At 37.3% G+C, this 18,222-nt stretch overlaps 1 protein-coding gene and 1 pseudogene across 1 annotated transcript in view; one reads left to right on the top strand and one right to left on the bottom strand.

Annotated features, from left to right (window-relative positions):
• Window positions 1-18,222, bottom strand: part of Rgl1 (ral guanine nucleotide dissociation stimulator like 1) — a 291,802-nt gene that overhangs the window by 249,050 nt on the left and 24,530 nt on the right. The window lies entirely within an intron of this gene.
• LOC101585968 lies at window positions 15,850-16,821 on the top strand (annotated as a pseudogene).

Raw genomic sequence — 18,222 nt, 5'->3', positions numbered from 1 at the left:
AAATTAAAAAAAAAATAAAATAAAATCATTTTACAATCCTGGATTTCAGCCTAAACTTTGAAAAAAGTATGCTGTATACTGCTGACTTTGGTCCTACAGTAAAAAACTAAGAAATAGTGGACAAATGTGGCAGGGAAGAATGGTTTAGCTCCACATAGAGAAGCTAAGTAAAGAGACATTCAAAGTTTGTAATGGGCAACTTCAGGACAAGGGAATTTCCCACCTCTGTGAGCAATGTGGCTATCCTGCTGTAGACCTGAATACAGTTCAAGGAATTCAAGCATTTCAGCCATTAAATGGCTGAAACAGGAACATTATGGTTCTTTCCACATTTATTATTATTATTATTATTATTTTTATTTTTTTTTTATTTTGTCCTGGGAATTTAACTCAGGACCTTGTACTTGCCAGGCAGGCACTACAGTGCTGAGGCATATCCCCGGCCCAACATGTTTTATTATTCTAAATTATAATTTTAATATAAATAATATTTCCCTTGAACAATGTTTATTTTCCAGATTTTGTTCCAAGCTACCAAGATAGAAGGAAGGAAGGGAGGCAGAGAGGAAAGAAAAGAAAGAGAACAAAGAGAAATAAAGGAGAAAGTAAGCCCTATGGAATTAAGATGTTTCTTTAGTAAGTTAAAGAGTTTTGCTTTCAAAACAAACTCTAAAGGCCTAGGATGTGTGATCAGAATACACAGTGAATGGGCCGGGGAGATAGCTCAGTGGAAAAAGTGCTTGCCTGGCAAGCACAAGGTCATGAGTTCAATGCCCTGGTACCACAAAAAAAAAAAAAAAGAATACACAGTGAATACCTGAATTTTAAAAAGTTATTACAGTAAAAGACAAATTGTCATTAACCTCTTCAAAATACTCCCCTTTGCATCAAACACACTTATCCCGGTTTGTTCAATGTCTCCTGAAGAAGTTCTGGAAATCTGCTTTCATGTTCTTAGTCACACTGCTCTGGCTGCCTTGATGTCCTGACTTGACTCAAATGTTTGTCACTCACGGTTATTTTTACTCTGAGGAAAAACCAGAAGTCACTCAGTACCAGATCTGGTCATAGAGTGGACGAGAACAACGGTACTGTTTTACAAACCTACTTTCTGTAGGATGGCACTCAGCAGCAGTGGTCACTATATTTTGATTACAACTCATAAAAGGCTTTCACAGTAAGCGACTTACACAAAAGGAACTTCCAGAGCTGTTCCAGAAAGTGGCAAGAAGGATGAAATCAGTGTGTTCAAAGCAAGACAGAATATTTTGAAAAAGCTTGAGGCAATGGATCTTTGACTGTAATACAATTTAAAAAATTTAAACATTCAAAAAAATAAAAAATTTAAACATTCACCATATACTTTAATTACCCTTGTACTTCTCCCAACTCAACCAGAATGAATGGATTCATCCAAAGTGCAAAATCCCTGAGTGCCCTGGATGAATACATAAAGAAGAAGAAGAAGAAAAAGAAGAAGAAAGACACCTTAGATCACTCTGGGCTCTATACTTAGCTCTGATGGATTCCTTTCCAATCATTCCAGATAATCAGATCAAAACTGAAGAGCCAAGACAGACTCGGGACTTATGTAAAATAACTTTCAGCAAGGTTTGGCCAATTCCTTTTGACAAGTATACACACTGCAACAGTCTTGAAAAGCGAGTTCTGGAAGAGCTTCCTAACTCCTTTTGAAGATATTGCCAAGAAAGGAAAAAGAGAAAGAAGAGATATCCAAATGTGGGCAAAGTGATTGAAAGGAAAGCATTCACATCGACCCCAAAGTATATAACTGAGTGATCAAAACTTAAAAGTTTCTCTTAGACTGCTGACCACCAACAACCAGGCAACCCACCCTTTTGTGGGACTGTCAGCATAACTAGTGCACTTTTGCCACCACCAGGTAGCTTTTTTAATCTTCAAAGCTATGTTCATAATCAAACCTAATACTATCTGCGGAAGGCCTGAGGTTGTTCTGAGGAAAACTAATATTTTAGTAGCAATCTCTTCAGGGCTTTCTAAAAGACATAGAAAATTAAGCCAAGGTAAATGACCCATCACAACTTCCAAGAGTTCTGTGGATATATTTTCAACAAATTTAACTTCTTTATGAGGTCTTACAGTGAAAAGTTCATGGACTAGAATACAGGGAAATCACTACTTCTGAGTAAGCAAAAAAAAAAAAACCCAAAAAAACCTGTAACTCCCTTCTTCAGACAAAATGAGTAGGCATCTATCTTCAATTAAATACTGTGAGTACAAATGTTATCAACATATAATAGAAAGTCTTTTGGATTTACATATTTAATAAGTTAAGTGTTTTTAAATGAAGTGGAAAGTTAGAAGCTTTTACTAAGACCATCTGGGCATCCTAGAAATTTGAATCCTTCCTTGGACTCATTCCCATGTTGGAATAAACTATTCTGCAAGCTCTCCAATCAGGATGGAGTTCTTTGTGGAAGGATGAATCCAGGAAATAAACTGAAACCAGACTTTGGCAAGTCAGTGAAGACAGAGACTTGGAAACAGAAGAAAAAAGAATAGAGACTGACATAATTCAGGTAGACTGGAATTCAAAACATGCTAGGACCTTGGTAATCCAGACCAGCTGGGGTGAGACAAAACTAAGGCCAGGCCAAGCAAATCTAGGAATATAAACAAGCTCCAGGGGCCTGTCTGCCAGGAGGACACTTGCAGTGCTCTATTTCTAAAGACACAGCAGGCTCATATTTGGTTCAGGCAGGCATCGGGTATAGGTGATGATGCTAAAGGTCGGGGCATGCTATCATGGTGAGACTTTTTCCAGCAATATTCTGGTTTAAGAATATAGAAAAATCTAGACTTGATGGATGAAATATAACAAAAAATCTAAATGTATAACTGAACTAACAAGGAAGTAATAGAGATTCTAGAATCAAAACCAAGGGAAAGTTACAACAGGAGTATTACAATGTCAGTGAAATTCAGGCTGCTCAGAGGATGTGTTGACACTGGCAACCAACAAACTTAAAGGTTTTGGGGTGTGTGTGTGTGTGTGTGTGTGTGTGTGTGTGTGTGTGTTCACGTGTGTATTTGAGAGGAAGGAGACAAGTTTAATATCTATGGGACAGGATACAAATACTATAATATGATACAACATACACTTGTATAAAAAAAAACAACAAAACTAATACTTATAGCTTCTCTTAAAGTTGGGGGTATTCCAAAACATGTATATTATTAAATGGTTTCATGTAAGTCAGAAATGAGTTAGAGTAATTCATTGGTTTGCAAACAATTAAAACTCAATAATATCTAACATTCAATCACAGACCTTGGGGGCCAGGCAGATAGCTCAGCAGATTAAAGCGCCTGCTTAGGTGGACACAGGGGCCAGGGGTTCAATCCCCAGCCTGCCGTGCCAGCCCCGCCCCCGGGGCTCACTGAGACTGCAATTTGAGATTGGATATGGTGACGCATGCCTGTAATCCCAGCACTTGGGAGCTGAAAACAGGAGGATCACTATGAGTCCAATCTGTGTAGTGAAAGCCTGTTGACCCTGTGCTAAATACGTAACAAATAACATAAAATAAAAATTGAAATGCACTTATTATATGAGGTTTGATCAAACGCTACAATGACTGTTTATGTTCTTTAAATTACCACAGTAAAAAACAAAAACCACTGCCATTAATAGCTCTCAAAATATTCCCTTCTTGTTGAACACACTCATCCTTTCGTTTCTCTCACATTCTGAAGCAGTTCTGGAAATCTTTCTTCATGGTGTAATGTCGTGGCTGACTTACATCCAGAATGTATTCACAACACTTACCTTTCATAGTCACTTCAGAGCCAGAAGTCACATGGCGCCAGATCCCACGCACAGATGCGGAGGGCACACTGTGGTGTTGCCATGAGTCTGCCCTGCCACTGCATGGAACTCGACAGCAGCAGTAACTGTATTTCTGGTCACACCTCATAAACACACCATGAAAAAGGCCTCTAGAACTGCTTCCGAGGGTGGTAAGAATGACTGGGTAAATGTGTTCAAAGCCGGGAAAAATCTTCTCTGGATTTTTTTTTTTTTTTTTTTTTTTTTTGCTTTTCTATTTTTTTAAATTTTAAATTTTTCATTGGCACATGTTTGTAGCACATAATGATCAATTATACTCATCATGGGGAATGAACACATGTATAGTACATAATTTTTTTTATTTTTTTACCTCTCATCTGCTTACCCTCTCCCTCCATCTCTAGATGTTCTTTATATTGAGGGGAAGCATTTTAGGGCGATTAATGGCAATGGATCTGTTATTGTAATAAATTTTAAACATTTCCTTTCTATTTTGATCATACCTCATACAACCTAGTAACTTCATTCTTACGCATTTATTCAAAAGAAATGGACGTATATCCACAGAAAGACTTGGACATGAATATTCAGAATAGTTTCTTTCATAATAGCCAATGGTAGAAAATAATACAAATATCTATGCACAGATAATTAAATTATAGTACATCTATGCAATGGAACAATATTCAACATTAGAAAAAGTAAATTGGTCCAGTAAGTACAAAGCTTAGAGAGGCTGGTGAGATGGCTCAGTGGTCTAAAGCACCTACTTAGAACAAGCTTAGCAAAGCACAGGGACTGCGATTCAATCCCCCAGCACCACATGCCAGCCAGCCCCGCCCCCTGGTGGGCTGAGCTGGCCACACACACACACACACACACACACACAAATAAATAAAAGTTAAAAAAAAAGCGTAGAATTTGCCACTCCATCCTCAAAGAAAGTAAAAACTAGGGGCCAGGGAGATGGCTCAGTAGAATAAGCGCTTCCCCACTAAGCACAAGGCCCTGAGTTCAATCCCCGGTTCCGCAAAAAAAAAAAAAAAAGAAAGAAAGTAAAAAGTAGAACAAATTGAGAAAACAACAACCCTTCTCAGATCCATTAGAAAAGTGAAGGTACTAGACAAACCACCTCCCCAAAGTACTAGCAAGACAGAATCATGAACTTCTCAGATTGTAAACCTCCAAGGAGAAAGCTCCACAGAATCAAGTACTAGGATAGGAATACTGGACTCCTATGAGGAATTGCTCAAGCATCTCTACAAGCTCAAGGTAAAGGGGGACCTGATCACAGGCAGGGGTGGGGATACACTTATGCAAATTTCATCTCAGGGGTTCCTAACAAGTCTTATAGTGACCATGAGAGAAGAACTCTTTACTGCTTCCAGATGGGGTACACAAAATGGAACCATTTTTAAATAGCCAAGAGCATTCCTTTCTTCTTAACAGAGACCATTCCCAGAAGAAAATATTTTAATGCAGCCTGTAGGGTTTTCCCTGCCTGGGTGGAGGAGGAGCTGAGACTAGGATCACAATCCAAAGGCACAGGTTCATAAAGCACTAAGACTTCCTCATGGACTAAAGAAAGCTTCCCCTGCCCCCTCACCCAACTGCTATGTCACTAAAGGCCTATTTACCACAGCTCCTTTTATGCAGCACATCACATTTGCTCACCTTTTAACAAGAAATTATGAAGGCAAAACACAGTTTAAAGACATGAAGATAATGAAGAAGCATATCTTAATAGTCATATATGGCAGGAATTTTGATATTAGCAGATCAGAAATTTAAAACAACTATAAATAACAGGAAAACAGACAGCATAGATGAACAGATAGATATATTACATAAGTAGAGACATGAAAATGTAAGACTGAAAAATAAATCATAGACATGAAAAACACCACAGAAGAAATGAAGAATGTCTAATGATCTCACTAGTAGACTACAGACACTGAAAAAAAGAATCTCTGAGTTCGAGGATATGACAAAAGAAATTTTCAAAACTGAAAAGTAGAAAAAAAGAAAAGACTGAATAAAAAAGAACAGAATAAAAATTATGGGACATGGGAGGGTGATACAGGAGGATTATCATGAGTTTGAGGCCACCCTAGACTACATAGTGAACTCAAGACCAGATGAATTCAAGTGACACTCTTGTCTCGCAAGAAAGAAAGAAAAAGGAAGGGAGGGAGGGAGGGAGGGAGGGAAGGGAGGAAGGAAGGAAGGAAGGAAGGAAGGAAGGAAGATGTGAGCTAATTGCAAAGAAAGTAATATACATGTAATAAGAATATCAGAATGAGAGGAAAGAGAAAAAGGAATAGAAACAGTATAAGGCACAAATGACTAAGAAATATCAAATTAATGTCAGACAACAAGCTACAGCTCTAAGAAGCTCTGAGAATATCAAACAGGATATGAAAAAGAGAAATAAACTGTGCATGCTATACTCAAACTTCAGAAAATTCAAAATAAGGAAAAATCATGAGAGACACAAAGAGAAAAAAACACTTTACAGACAAAGGAGCAAAGGTAAGAATCACATCTGACTTCTCCTTAGAAACCAGAGTGGAAGAAAATGTTTAAAATGTTAAGAGAATAAAATCAACCTAAAATTCTATGTGAAATCCACCTGCTCTGAAATTATCCTTCAGAAGTGAAGGAAAAATACTTTTCAGATAAACAAAATTTGTTATCAGTAATCTGTCCTGCAAGAAATGTTAAAAGAAGTTCTTAAGAGAAAAGAAAATTATGTAAATAAGAAGCTAGATCTGTATTTAAAAAAGGAAAAGTGTTACAGAATGAGTAAATGAAGGTACAGTACAAATTATTTTTCTTATTCCTAATCTGACAAAAACTTACTCAAAAACTACTGACAGATATGTATTTGATTACATATGCATATATATGTTCATGAGTAAATGAAATCAGTAACAGCAATGACACAAGGGATCCAAAGAAGAAATCAGAAAAATTTTATAATGTAGTTGTATTACCCATGAAACAGTAAACTGAGGTTTGAATATAGACTTGAGTTAGCTATAAATGGAACTACAAGTCAAAGCTACAACTAAAACAAGTTGAAGAAGAAGAAGAAGAAGAAGAAGAAGAAGAAGAAGAAGAAGAAGAAGAAGAAGAAGAAGAAGACGACGACGACGACGACGACGACGACGACGACGACCACCACCACCACCACCACCACCACCACCACCACCACCACCACCACCTCCACCGCCACCAACGACACCTGCAATACTAGGAGAGCAGCAAAACAATAGGATCATACAAAAATGTTCAATTAAAAATACAAAAGAAAAAGTGTAAAAGACAAACAGAACAGAGATCAAGACTACAAGTCAAAAACAGCAATGTGGTAAATATTAATTCGGCGATATCAATAATCAGTTCACAAATGAATGATGTAACTACATAAAATCATACCTCAACCAAGCTGAATAACCAAAAACGTAAGGTCCAAACTACTAACATCAGACATGAAAGAGTGGACTCACAGGCCTCAAAGACATTAAAAGAATAATCAAGGAGCACTATGAACAATTTTCTGGCCAACAATTTGATAAACTATACAAAATGGGTCAGTTCCTTGAAAGATATAACTTGCCAAAACCTACACAAGAATAGCCAATCTTGGGCCAACCAGATAGCTCAGCAGATTAAAGCACCTGCTTAGGCAGACACAGGGACTGGGGTTCAATCCCCAGCATGCCATGCCAGCCCTGCCCCTGGGGCACACTGAGACAGCGATTGAGACTAGGATGGTAGTGCACACCTGTAATCCCAGCACTTGGGAGGCTGAAAAGAGGAGGATCACTATGAGTCTGATCTGTGTAGTGAGACCTTGTAAAGTCTGTACTAAATACATTAAAAAAAAAAGAAATAACCAATTGTAACAGGCATACTGTTTATCTATTAAAGAAATTGAATTAATAATTAATACTCTCAAAATAGAAAGTACTGGATCCAGATGGGTCCTTTACTAAATCCTAATAAACACTTAAAAAAATTGCATCAACTCTCCACAATCTCTTTCAGAAGACAGAAGCATAAAGAATACTTCCTAACTCATTTTAGGATGCCAGCATTATTCACTACAAAAAAAAGTCAAAGACATCGCACACATACAAGTTACAGACCAATATCTTCCACAAACAGACACAAAAATTCTCAAGAATATTACCAAATCAAGTTTAACAATGTATAAAAGGACTGACACTTCATAAGCAACTTGGATTTATCCCAAGTTTGTAAAGTCACTTCAGGTATGCTGAGCAGGATGGTACACACCTATAATTCTAACATTCTAGGAGGCTAAGGCAGGAAAATACCAAATTTGAGCTGATCCTGGACAACTTAATGAGGCTGTATCTCCAAGTAAAACTACAGAATAGAGCTGCCAATGTAGCTCAGAAAAAAAAAAAAAAAAAAACCCTCTGCAAATTAGGAAGAGAAACGAGAGTCTTCAATTACTGGTAGATAAGGAACATCTACAAAAACCTACAACTATCATCATATCTAATATCTAATGGTGACAAACTTGGAAGCTTTGCCATTAAGATCAGAAACAAGACAAGGATGCTGCACCCCAAGCCATTACTTTTCAAAAGTGCACAAGAAGGCCAGGCATAGCAGTACATGCCTGTAATCTCAGCACTTGTGAGACTGAAGCAAGAGACTCACAGAGTTTGAGGTCAGCTTAGGCTATGCAGCGAGACTCTCACTGAAAAAAAGTAGGTAGGAAATCCTAGGTAATTCACTAAGATAAGTAAAGCATATACACAGTGTATAGATTAGGAAGGAAAAAACAAAACTATCATTGTAGGTAATGGGACCATCCAAAAGAATCAACAAAAATGCTAGAATTAATAAAAAAAGTAAAGCAAAGTTAAAGGATATAAAGCTAATATATAAGAGTCAATCACTCTTCCCTATATCAGTAAAGAACAAGTATAGATAGAATTTGAAACTAAAAATGTGTTGCTATTTACAGTAACATTTAAAAACAATGAAATAATTATGCATAAGTGATAAAATACACACAAGATCTATATGAGGAAAACTATATAACTCCAATGAAAGATATCAAAGAACTAAATAAATGATAAGATATTCCATGTTCATAAGTATGGAGGTTAAATAGGGAGTCCAGATGTAAGTTCTTCCCAATTTGATCTACACCCAGAAACTTATTTTATAGATACTGACCAATTGTTTTGAAAATTTATAAGAAAAGCAAAGAAGTAAATCAGACAACTAAATTTTGGAGAACAAAATTAAAGGAAAGTCACTGTGCAACATCAAGACTTACTGTTTAAAGTGGATACAAAACTATTTCACCAATGTAGACAATTACCTCATAGTCGTGGGTGGTGGTGTGTCAGTAAAACCTGTCTCCTGATACAACAAATACCCATCCAAATGTACTGAATGCTTTTGAAAACTATGCAGCCATCATCATGTGTGGTAGACAGCCATATACTTGGAAATTTTGATATGTTAGGGCAGGAGAATAACAGATTGTGACTGTTGAGTTATCCACCAACAGATGTATTTCTAGTCTGTTCATTGATCTCACCACCCTCATTGCAAAATATGAAAGAAAAGTAAGCGCCTGAGGTAATTCACCACTGTTCAAAGACTCTTCTTTGCTTGTCAGGATCCAAACTGATCTTAATGAAGACCCCCCACTACCAAGAAACTTCCTGTGCACAAGCAAGAGCCTATCACTGCAGAGACTGCTGAAAAGGTCACCAGTGATCTGAAGGGTGACAAGCACATGGAGTGCTCTGCATGCACACAAGACAGCTTAAAGAATGCAGCAGTCAAAGCAATATTGGCTGTGTGGGGGTCCCTAGAGCCAAAGAAGAGCTGCAGATGAATTAATTTAACAAAGACTCTTCCTGAGTCAGCATGCATTACAATGTTGGACATTGTCTCTCCATTTTTTCCCCATAGTTGTAATAACACAACTGGAAAAGCTCTGGATTGGGAGTTAGAAATGTAGGCTCTAATAGGGGCACCAGAGCTTCCTTATCAAGTTGCTGTACCTCTTTGAACCTCAGTTAACCCTCTCTAGATACAAATAAAATTAATTTAAATTCATACACATATACATAAAATTTACCATAAGCCATAGCAAAAAGATGTAATATTGGTGAAAAAATAAATATATTGATGAAACAGAATAGAAAGCCCAGATAAACATAGGCAACTTCTCATTGACAAATGGGAAAAGATCAAAAAAAAAAAACAAACAAACAAAACAAAAAAAGGAAAGACAAAACAATAGAGCAAAGATAGTCTTTTCAACAAACGGTGATGAAGGGGCCAGCCAGATAGCTCAGTGGATTCAGGGACTGGGGTTTCACACCCGGCATGCCATGCCAGCCCTGCCCCCAGGGATGTGCTGAGACAGCAACTGAGACCAGTTATGGTGGTGTGCACCTGTAATCCCAGCACTTGGGAGGTTGAAAACAGGAGGATCACTATGAGTCCGATCTGTGTAGTGAGACCCTGTAGACCCTGTACTAAATACATTTTTTAAAAAATGGTGCTGAAATTAGACATTGACATGAAAACAAATCTACATACAGACCTTAAAAGGATCATAGACCCTAATATAAAATGCAAACCAGTAAAACTTCCAGATGATAACATAGGATAAAATCTAGGTGACTTTGGGTATAGTGGTAACTTTTAGACACAAGCCCCAAAGCACAATCCACTAAAGAAATAATTAGTAAGTTGAACTCCACTGAAGTTTAAGACTTCTGCGGTATGAAAGACAATGTTCAAGAATGAGAACACAATCCAAAGAACAAGAGAAAATACTTGCTAAGCCACATCTGATAAATGACTATTAGCCACAGAACTCTCAAAAGTCAACCATAAGAAAGGGAAAGAAATTGTTCAATGGAAAGGAAAAACTGGGATGAGGAAAAGGACAAATGAAAGAAGGGAAAAGATCTATTTATGTATATATGCAAAATAGCTTAGATAATTTTATTGTTGATTTCTGCTGGTCTTTTGAAAGGAGCAGTTGAGGGGTCTGCCCCTTAGCTCAGTTCTTTAAGTGGCTGCTTCAACAAAGCAGTCAGGCTCAGGTTGCTGTGGTTCGATCCCCACAACTCAAGCCAACCAAACCCACCCTGAAGGCATTTGGAGGCAAAAAAAAAAAAAAAAAATCCTTGAAAGGAGCAGTTAATGCTTAATTTTTTTTTTTACTCTGGTTATTGTTTTTTATCTTCCTCTTTTGAATTTCTCATAATTTCTTTGCTATTGTTTTGTTTTCAAACGAATCTTACACATTTATATCTGGTAATCTGAACAACTAATTTGAAGATAGCATCTGTACATGATTGAGCAGCCATTGTTGAATTCCTTGACTATTTTGTTCAGTGAAATCTTGTATTGTTTCTAATGCCGTTTTTCTTTCTATTACTATTTTGAGGGGGCCTGGCCCTAGCTTAGTCCTTTAAGTGGCTGCTTCCACAAAGCTGTCAGCCTCAGGTTCCTGGAGTTCGAACCTCACAACTCTCCCGCTGGCCAAAAGTGCCCTGAAGGCATTCGAGGAAGAAAAAAAAAAAAAAAAACCTTATTCTATTACTATTTTGGATTCTTTAAAAATAAAAAATCGACCGTAAGGAAAAAAAAAACATTTCAACTAAAAAATGGACAAAAAATAAAAAAAGACATATCCCAAATGGGTATAGAAATGTCAAATGAGATATCAGATGATGTTTAAAACCATGTTATTAATAAAAGGTGAATTCAAACAAAACTGAGATGCCACCACCTCTACTATAATAGCCAAAATATACAGCAATTAACCACTAAGAAGAATGTATGTAGTGTGTTAATTATTGAAACTGTCCTACCAATTTGATTTGAAACTGTCTCATTGCTATTTGTTTATCAATAAAATTATGTCAAAAAATATAATATAATTAGCCAATCAAAAAAATAAAATAAAATATTTGAACATGCAAAAAAAAATAATAGCCAAAATACAAGACACTAACAACACCAAATACTGGTGGTGGATGTGGAGCAACAAAAATTCATGTTCACTGTTGGCAGGAATGCAAAATGATCTACTTTGGAAGGCAGTTTGGTATTTTCACATTAAATCAAACATCTTCCCATATGATCCAGCAATTATGCCCCTTAGTATTTATCTGGAAGAATTAAAAATTTACATCTGCAAAAAAAAAACTTGCACATGGATGTTTATAGCAGCTCTATTCGTACCTGTTAAAACTTAGAAGCCATCAGGATGTCCTCTGGCACATGAGTGAATAAATAAGCTGCAGTAATCCAGATCATGCATCATTATTTTGCAGTAAAAAAGAAAAGCTATCAAGCCACAAAAAAGGAGGAATCTTAAATATACATGAAATAAACCAATCTCATAAGGCTACTTACATTGGAATAGCAAGTATCTGACATTCAGGAAAACGCAAAATGATAGCAGAGTAATTGTTTCAATGACTGGGGAGAGGGATGATGAACAAATGGAGTGCAGAGAGATTTTAGCGCAGTGAAACTCTTCTTATGATACTATGACAGAAGATACCTGCTCCATCTATGTTTGCCATAACCCACAGAATGACCACACAGAGCGAGCCTGGATGTAAACTATGGACTTGGGCAATAATGAAGCTCAGTACAGGCCCATCAATTTTCACAAATAAGCCACTTGGTGCAAGATGCTGATGATGGGGAGCTTGTGCATGTGTGGGGGTATGGGGTATATGGAAACTCTACTTTCCCTTCAATTTTGCTATGAACCTAAAGCTACTCTGAAAGTGAGTTTATTAATTTTGAAAAACAGATAAATTACTAATATACACAATTGCATAGATGAAACTCAAAATGATCCTGGCCAGTAAACAGAAAAGGTCAGAGTTCATGTAGTGGTTCCATTTACAGAGTCAAGATCTATAACTGTTCAGCTTACTATTGTTCAGCTCTACAGTGGTACAAAATTGATACTCATTCAGTAGAAATAGTATTTTGAATTTTGAGTTTTGACCTCTTCGCAGCCTAGTAATACGCTGTACACTCTCATGAGAAAGTGGGCACTGGTGGGGGGCTGTGGCTCAGTCAACCACCTCATTCCAAGGCTAACAATTTATGCTCCCTAGTGCTCTGTGGAAATGTGGGCAAGAAGGTATAATAAATGCACTTTCAACCTATGAGATTTTCAATTTAAAAATGAGTTTAAGATTAAACTTCACTGGGCCACAGAGATAGCGCAGCAGTCTAAGTGTCTGCCTAGGCAAACGCACAGACCCAGTTCAATCCCGGCACCACATGCCATGCAGCCCTGCCCCCAGGTGCACTGAGCAGGCCACCAAAACTGGGTGTGGTGGTGCATGCCTATAATTCCAGCACTGGTGAGGCTTAAACAGGAGGATCAGTAAGTCTGAGCTATGATGTGAGACCCTGTACTGAATACATGAAATAAAATAAATTTTTTTAAAAGATTAAACCTCACTGTAAGTCAAGAAGCACTGCAGGCTGGAGAGATGGCTCAGTGGAATAAGTGCTTGCCTGGCAAGCATGAGGGCCTGAGTTCAATCCCCGGTTCTGCAAAGAAAAAAAAAAGAAGAAGAAGAAGCATCTACATATAAAATGTTGGGGGAGAATCTAATATACGGTAACTACAAATAGATAATATTTGCCTTGAGTCACAGAGGAGGGTGAACAGTAGGGAAGGAGCCCAAGAGATTGGGCTTGATGGAAATGGTCTATATATGGACCAAAACATAACTACATACATTTGTCAAAACTCAGGTACATTTTTATACATAAGCCATAGCTCAATAAAATTATATGTTCTCTTTCCTCTCTGCCAGAAACATTTTCAATTATTTTCTCACACACTCTTATCGTGACATGTTTTTCATGCATTTTCTTTCTTTGCTTGACTTTAGTATCATCTTAGTTTTATAATATGATTTTTCTCATTTATCTTAAAGTTAGGTAGTAACACTGGAAATTATTTTCTTCTGCTTAAAAAGTGGGACATGAAGGAGGGCATTTGGGATGAAGGAAAGAGAGTCCTCTGGGATTAGGTAACTCTAGGCTCAGATCTCTATTCTGCCAACTACAAGCTATGTGATCCTGAGCAACCAACTCTTGAGCCCAAGTTTCCTTATCTGTATAATGGAAATTATCATAGTATCTTTTAGGGATACAAGATGTATAGAAATTTTGGCACAGAGTAGACATTCAGTAAATGTTATTCTCTGCTCAACAAAATTATATTTTCATTTAAATTGTTCATTATACCCTAGTATCATGACACCAAAGGCTGACAAGATTCAAAGAAAATAAGAAAGAAAGAAAGAAAGAAAGAAAGAAAGAAAGAAAGAAAGAAAGAAAGAAAGAAAGAAGGAGAAAGAACAGATAGATTGCTTATAGGTAGCTGATGCAAAACTCATCAATAAAATGTTAACAAATCAAATTTTCTAACCCACCTAAAAGATTATACTCCATGGCCAACTAGGATGCATCCTTGGTGCACAAGATTAGTTTAACACTACACTAACAAATCAACATAATACAGTACAGTAACAGAATGAAGAATAAAACTATATGATCATTTCAATGGATACATTAAAAAGCATGATAAACTTCAACGTCCTTTCATTACAAAAACCCAGCAAGATATAGGCAGAAATTCCTAAAACATACCAAGAGCCATTTTGAAAAGTCCACAGCTAACATCATAATGAGCAAGGAGAAACCTGAAAGCTTTCTCTCTAAGATCCAGCACAAGGCAAGGAAGTTCACTTCTACTCAACATAGTACTGGAGGTAGTAGGAGTAAGAAAAAGAAATAAAAGTCATCCAAATTAGAAAGGAACAAATAAAATTATTCTGTTGATGGAACACATGATCTTCTATGAAAAATGCCTAACGATTCCACAAATTCAATAAAGTCACAGGATACAAAATCAACATATGAAACTGATCTATAGGTATAGGGTAGAGTGTGTAGCTTTAATTTATTACACACTACATGCAATGTTTAGTGTACACTAATAACACAGATAAAACAAGAAGCAAGTTGGTTGGTCAAAATGAAAACTTTAAAAATAAATACACAAAATGTGTATATTCAGAACTATAGTCTGGAAATTTACTCTTTTCTTCATAACTTTATTTAGTTACAGTTGTGGGATATAATGAGATCAATAGTGATTATATTAATTATGTATACACACATATATACACACATATACATATATATATATACACATAAACTTTCAATAAACAGCATATATAGATTTGTAATCCTTTTTTTCTATATTATGTTTATTTTGCTTTGTGTAATGACACACATATAGGCCAATAAAACAGTATAAAAGCCCAGAAATAAACTTAGGCATATATGGTCAAATGATTTTCAGTGACAGTGCCAAAAATACACAACACAGAAAGGAGAGTGTCTTTAGCAAATTATGTTGAAAAAACTAGTTAACCACATGCAGAAGAACTAAACTGGACTCTTGTCTCACCCATACAAAAAAGCCACCTAAAAATGTACTGAGAACCTAAAGGGTCAGGCTTGAAACTAAAATTCCTAGAAGAAAATAGGACTTAAGCTTTATTACATTAGTCATGGCAACCATTTCTTGGATACCACACCACAAGTACAGGCATACAGGCAACAACAGTAAAAATATACAAGTGCTTGGTTTACATTTTCTGAAATGTAATTTCAAATTTTTACATACACACACACTGATAGATATATAGATATATAGATACAGGTATTTGTTGAACTAATTAAAGGAAAAATCGGCTTATGTTTTTATGTCTTTTTGTTCTTTATAAAATAATTTTATCAAAAAAATAATTTTCATTGACTTCTTTAAAAGTATTAGAGTGGTCCAAGAAGCCCACCCAGCACAGGCCCGTGAGCACCTAACAGGCGTGTGCTATCTTCCCTGAGCGCCATGCCCTGATCAATACGCCAGAGGTGGCTGGATGCTGCCAGCTCCTCAGCCTGCTTGTGCTTCTGCCAATGCTGAGCCCTGCCTGTGCCTGAATGAGCCTGACAGAACACTGGTGCAGAACATAAAAGATCTTACTGTTACTATGACCACTATGCCACACACACCCCCGCCCCGAGGCTGGACCCAGTCTACAGCTGAAATGTATTGGAGACACACTGGTTGTGATTCCTACACTCCAAAACTCATACAGGGTCAGAATGAAGGCTGGGATGGCTATGATGTGCAGTGGGAATGTAAGACCAATTTGAATATTGCATGCAAATTTGGAAAAACTGTGGTGAGCTGAGAAGGCTATGACTCCTCTGAAGACCAGTATATACTTAGAGGCTCCTATGGTTTGGAGTATAACTTAGATTATACAGAGATTGACCCGAAGAAAGTGAAAGGATCTGCAGAACAACAGGGCTCCTCTTTCTTTAATGATTCTATAAACTATACACTGCAGATTTCTTGTACCATTGGAGTGCTGCTTACTGTTGTCTTTATAATTTATAAACTGCTTCTTTGTAATAGCCAGTATTCACCTCCACCATACTCTGCATATCCTCCAAATTCCCAGCATCACCAGAGGTTCACCAGCTCAGCAGGAGGCCCTCCCTCAGGCTTTAAGTATGAGTTTACAGGACCACAGAATACTGGCTATGGTGCAGCTTCTGGTTTTGACAGGGCTTTTGCAGGACAACAAGAATATGAAATTTTAGGACTAAGTTTCTGGACTGGCCTGAGAACTAGAGGAATATCCAGATATTTGTTCAAAAGCAATAGGGTAGCAACACCATTTTCAGACTCATTACACCACCCTTCATATCCTCCTCTATTCATTAGCACATTGAATAGGCATGTTTATTCACCACCCTGTGGAGGGATAGGGGACTATTCAGCATGTTCAGATTCCAAGACGAAAACCAGAACAGTGTCAGGATATGGTGGTACTAGACGGTGATAAAAATTAAAGTTGACGTTGAACACTGGAGGCAAAATTTGAGTTTTTACCATTTTTTAAAAAATGCTACCTGCTAACAACTGGAGAAGGGGAATATTCAAAGTTCTGTGATATTTTTTCCACTATAGCTTTTTGTATTTTGTTGGTTGTAGCTAAGAGTTAGCATATGACAAAACACTTATTTATGACATACAGTAGTATCACATGCAGGTGTAAAGTAGAGTTTTCAAAGCAATCATTCCTGTGGAAAGCTAAAACTGTACTATTTACTCATAAAACCTTTGAAACCACTGGAAAAGCACTACTAATGAAAAAAATCACAATAAAAACTGGTAGAGAAAACTTCAGTCTTAGGTGGCTCTAGTGTATGAGCCTTTACCTCATAGAAAGAATAACATTCAATTTGGTATTACATTATTTGCTGTTTTCAATTGTTCAAATATGTAAACCAAGCTTTACACTGTTAATTATGCTAATTCATAGGTTCTGATCACTTAAGAGCTCTGGAGCTCAGAATCCTTCGGTGGTGGTAGGCTTCTGGTAAGTAAAAATTACTTTTCATAAGTAAAGGTAGATGACAAGCACTTAGGGATAGAGAGATAGCTCAGTGGTCTAAGCGCCTGATTGGCAAACACAAAGAACCAAGTTCAATCCCCAGTACCTCATGCTGTGCTGGCCCCAGAACCCTGGGCGCTCTGTGCCAGCCACCAAAACCAATATGGTGGCACATGCCTATAATCCCAGCACAGGGGAGGCTGAGATGGGAGGATCACTAGGAGTCTGAACTGTGTAGCAAGACCCTGTATTGAATAAATTTTTAAAAAGAAAATAAGCGCCTATTAGAAAGAATAAGTACCTAGAAGGTTGTGAATGACTGCATGCCGATAAATACTTGAAACTTCCCTGTTTCTTCAGCAGAGGCGAGAGTCCTCACTTTGTAAACTGCTTGAGCCTGTGCAGAGGCATGGAAATGGTGTCAGTGCTACACTCACCCAAAGACAGGTATCCTGCTTACAGTATAAGGGAGGAAAAGAGGCTTGCTCTCCCCCTGTTGCTCTTAGTGATTTTACTGTCTTCTGCTGCTTTGAACTGTTGCCCCTCTGTCATGCCACCCTTCCTTGCAGCCAGTTAAGTATGCACTGAACATCCACAAACTGTGAGCTAAATGAACCTTTCTTCCCCTAATTCTAGGAACCACATATTTTGTTTCAGCAATGACAGAAAGTAACTGAAACAGAATTTAGTACTAGGGAGTGAGGTGCTTGTTGCAATCATACCTGAAAATGTAATACAAGAGCCTTTAGAAATATCTTGTGGGGGGCCGGGAGATGGCTCAGTAGAATAAGCACTTTCTTGGCAAGCACAAGGGCCTGAGTTCAATCCTCGGTTCTGCCAAAAAAA

Source organism: Octodon degus, unplaced genomic scaffold (genome assembly GCF_000260255.1).
Source record: "Octodon degus isolate 3935 unplaced genomic scaffold, OctDeg1.0 scaffold00273, whole genome shotgun sequence".
Taxonomy (NCBI): domain Eukaryota; kingdom Metazoa; phylum Chordata; class Mammalia; order Rodentia; family Octodontidae; genus Octodon; species Octodon degus.
Note: the sequence above shows the minus strand (reverse complement) of the source record. Positions and strands in the feature narration are given on the sequence as shown.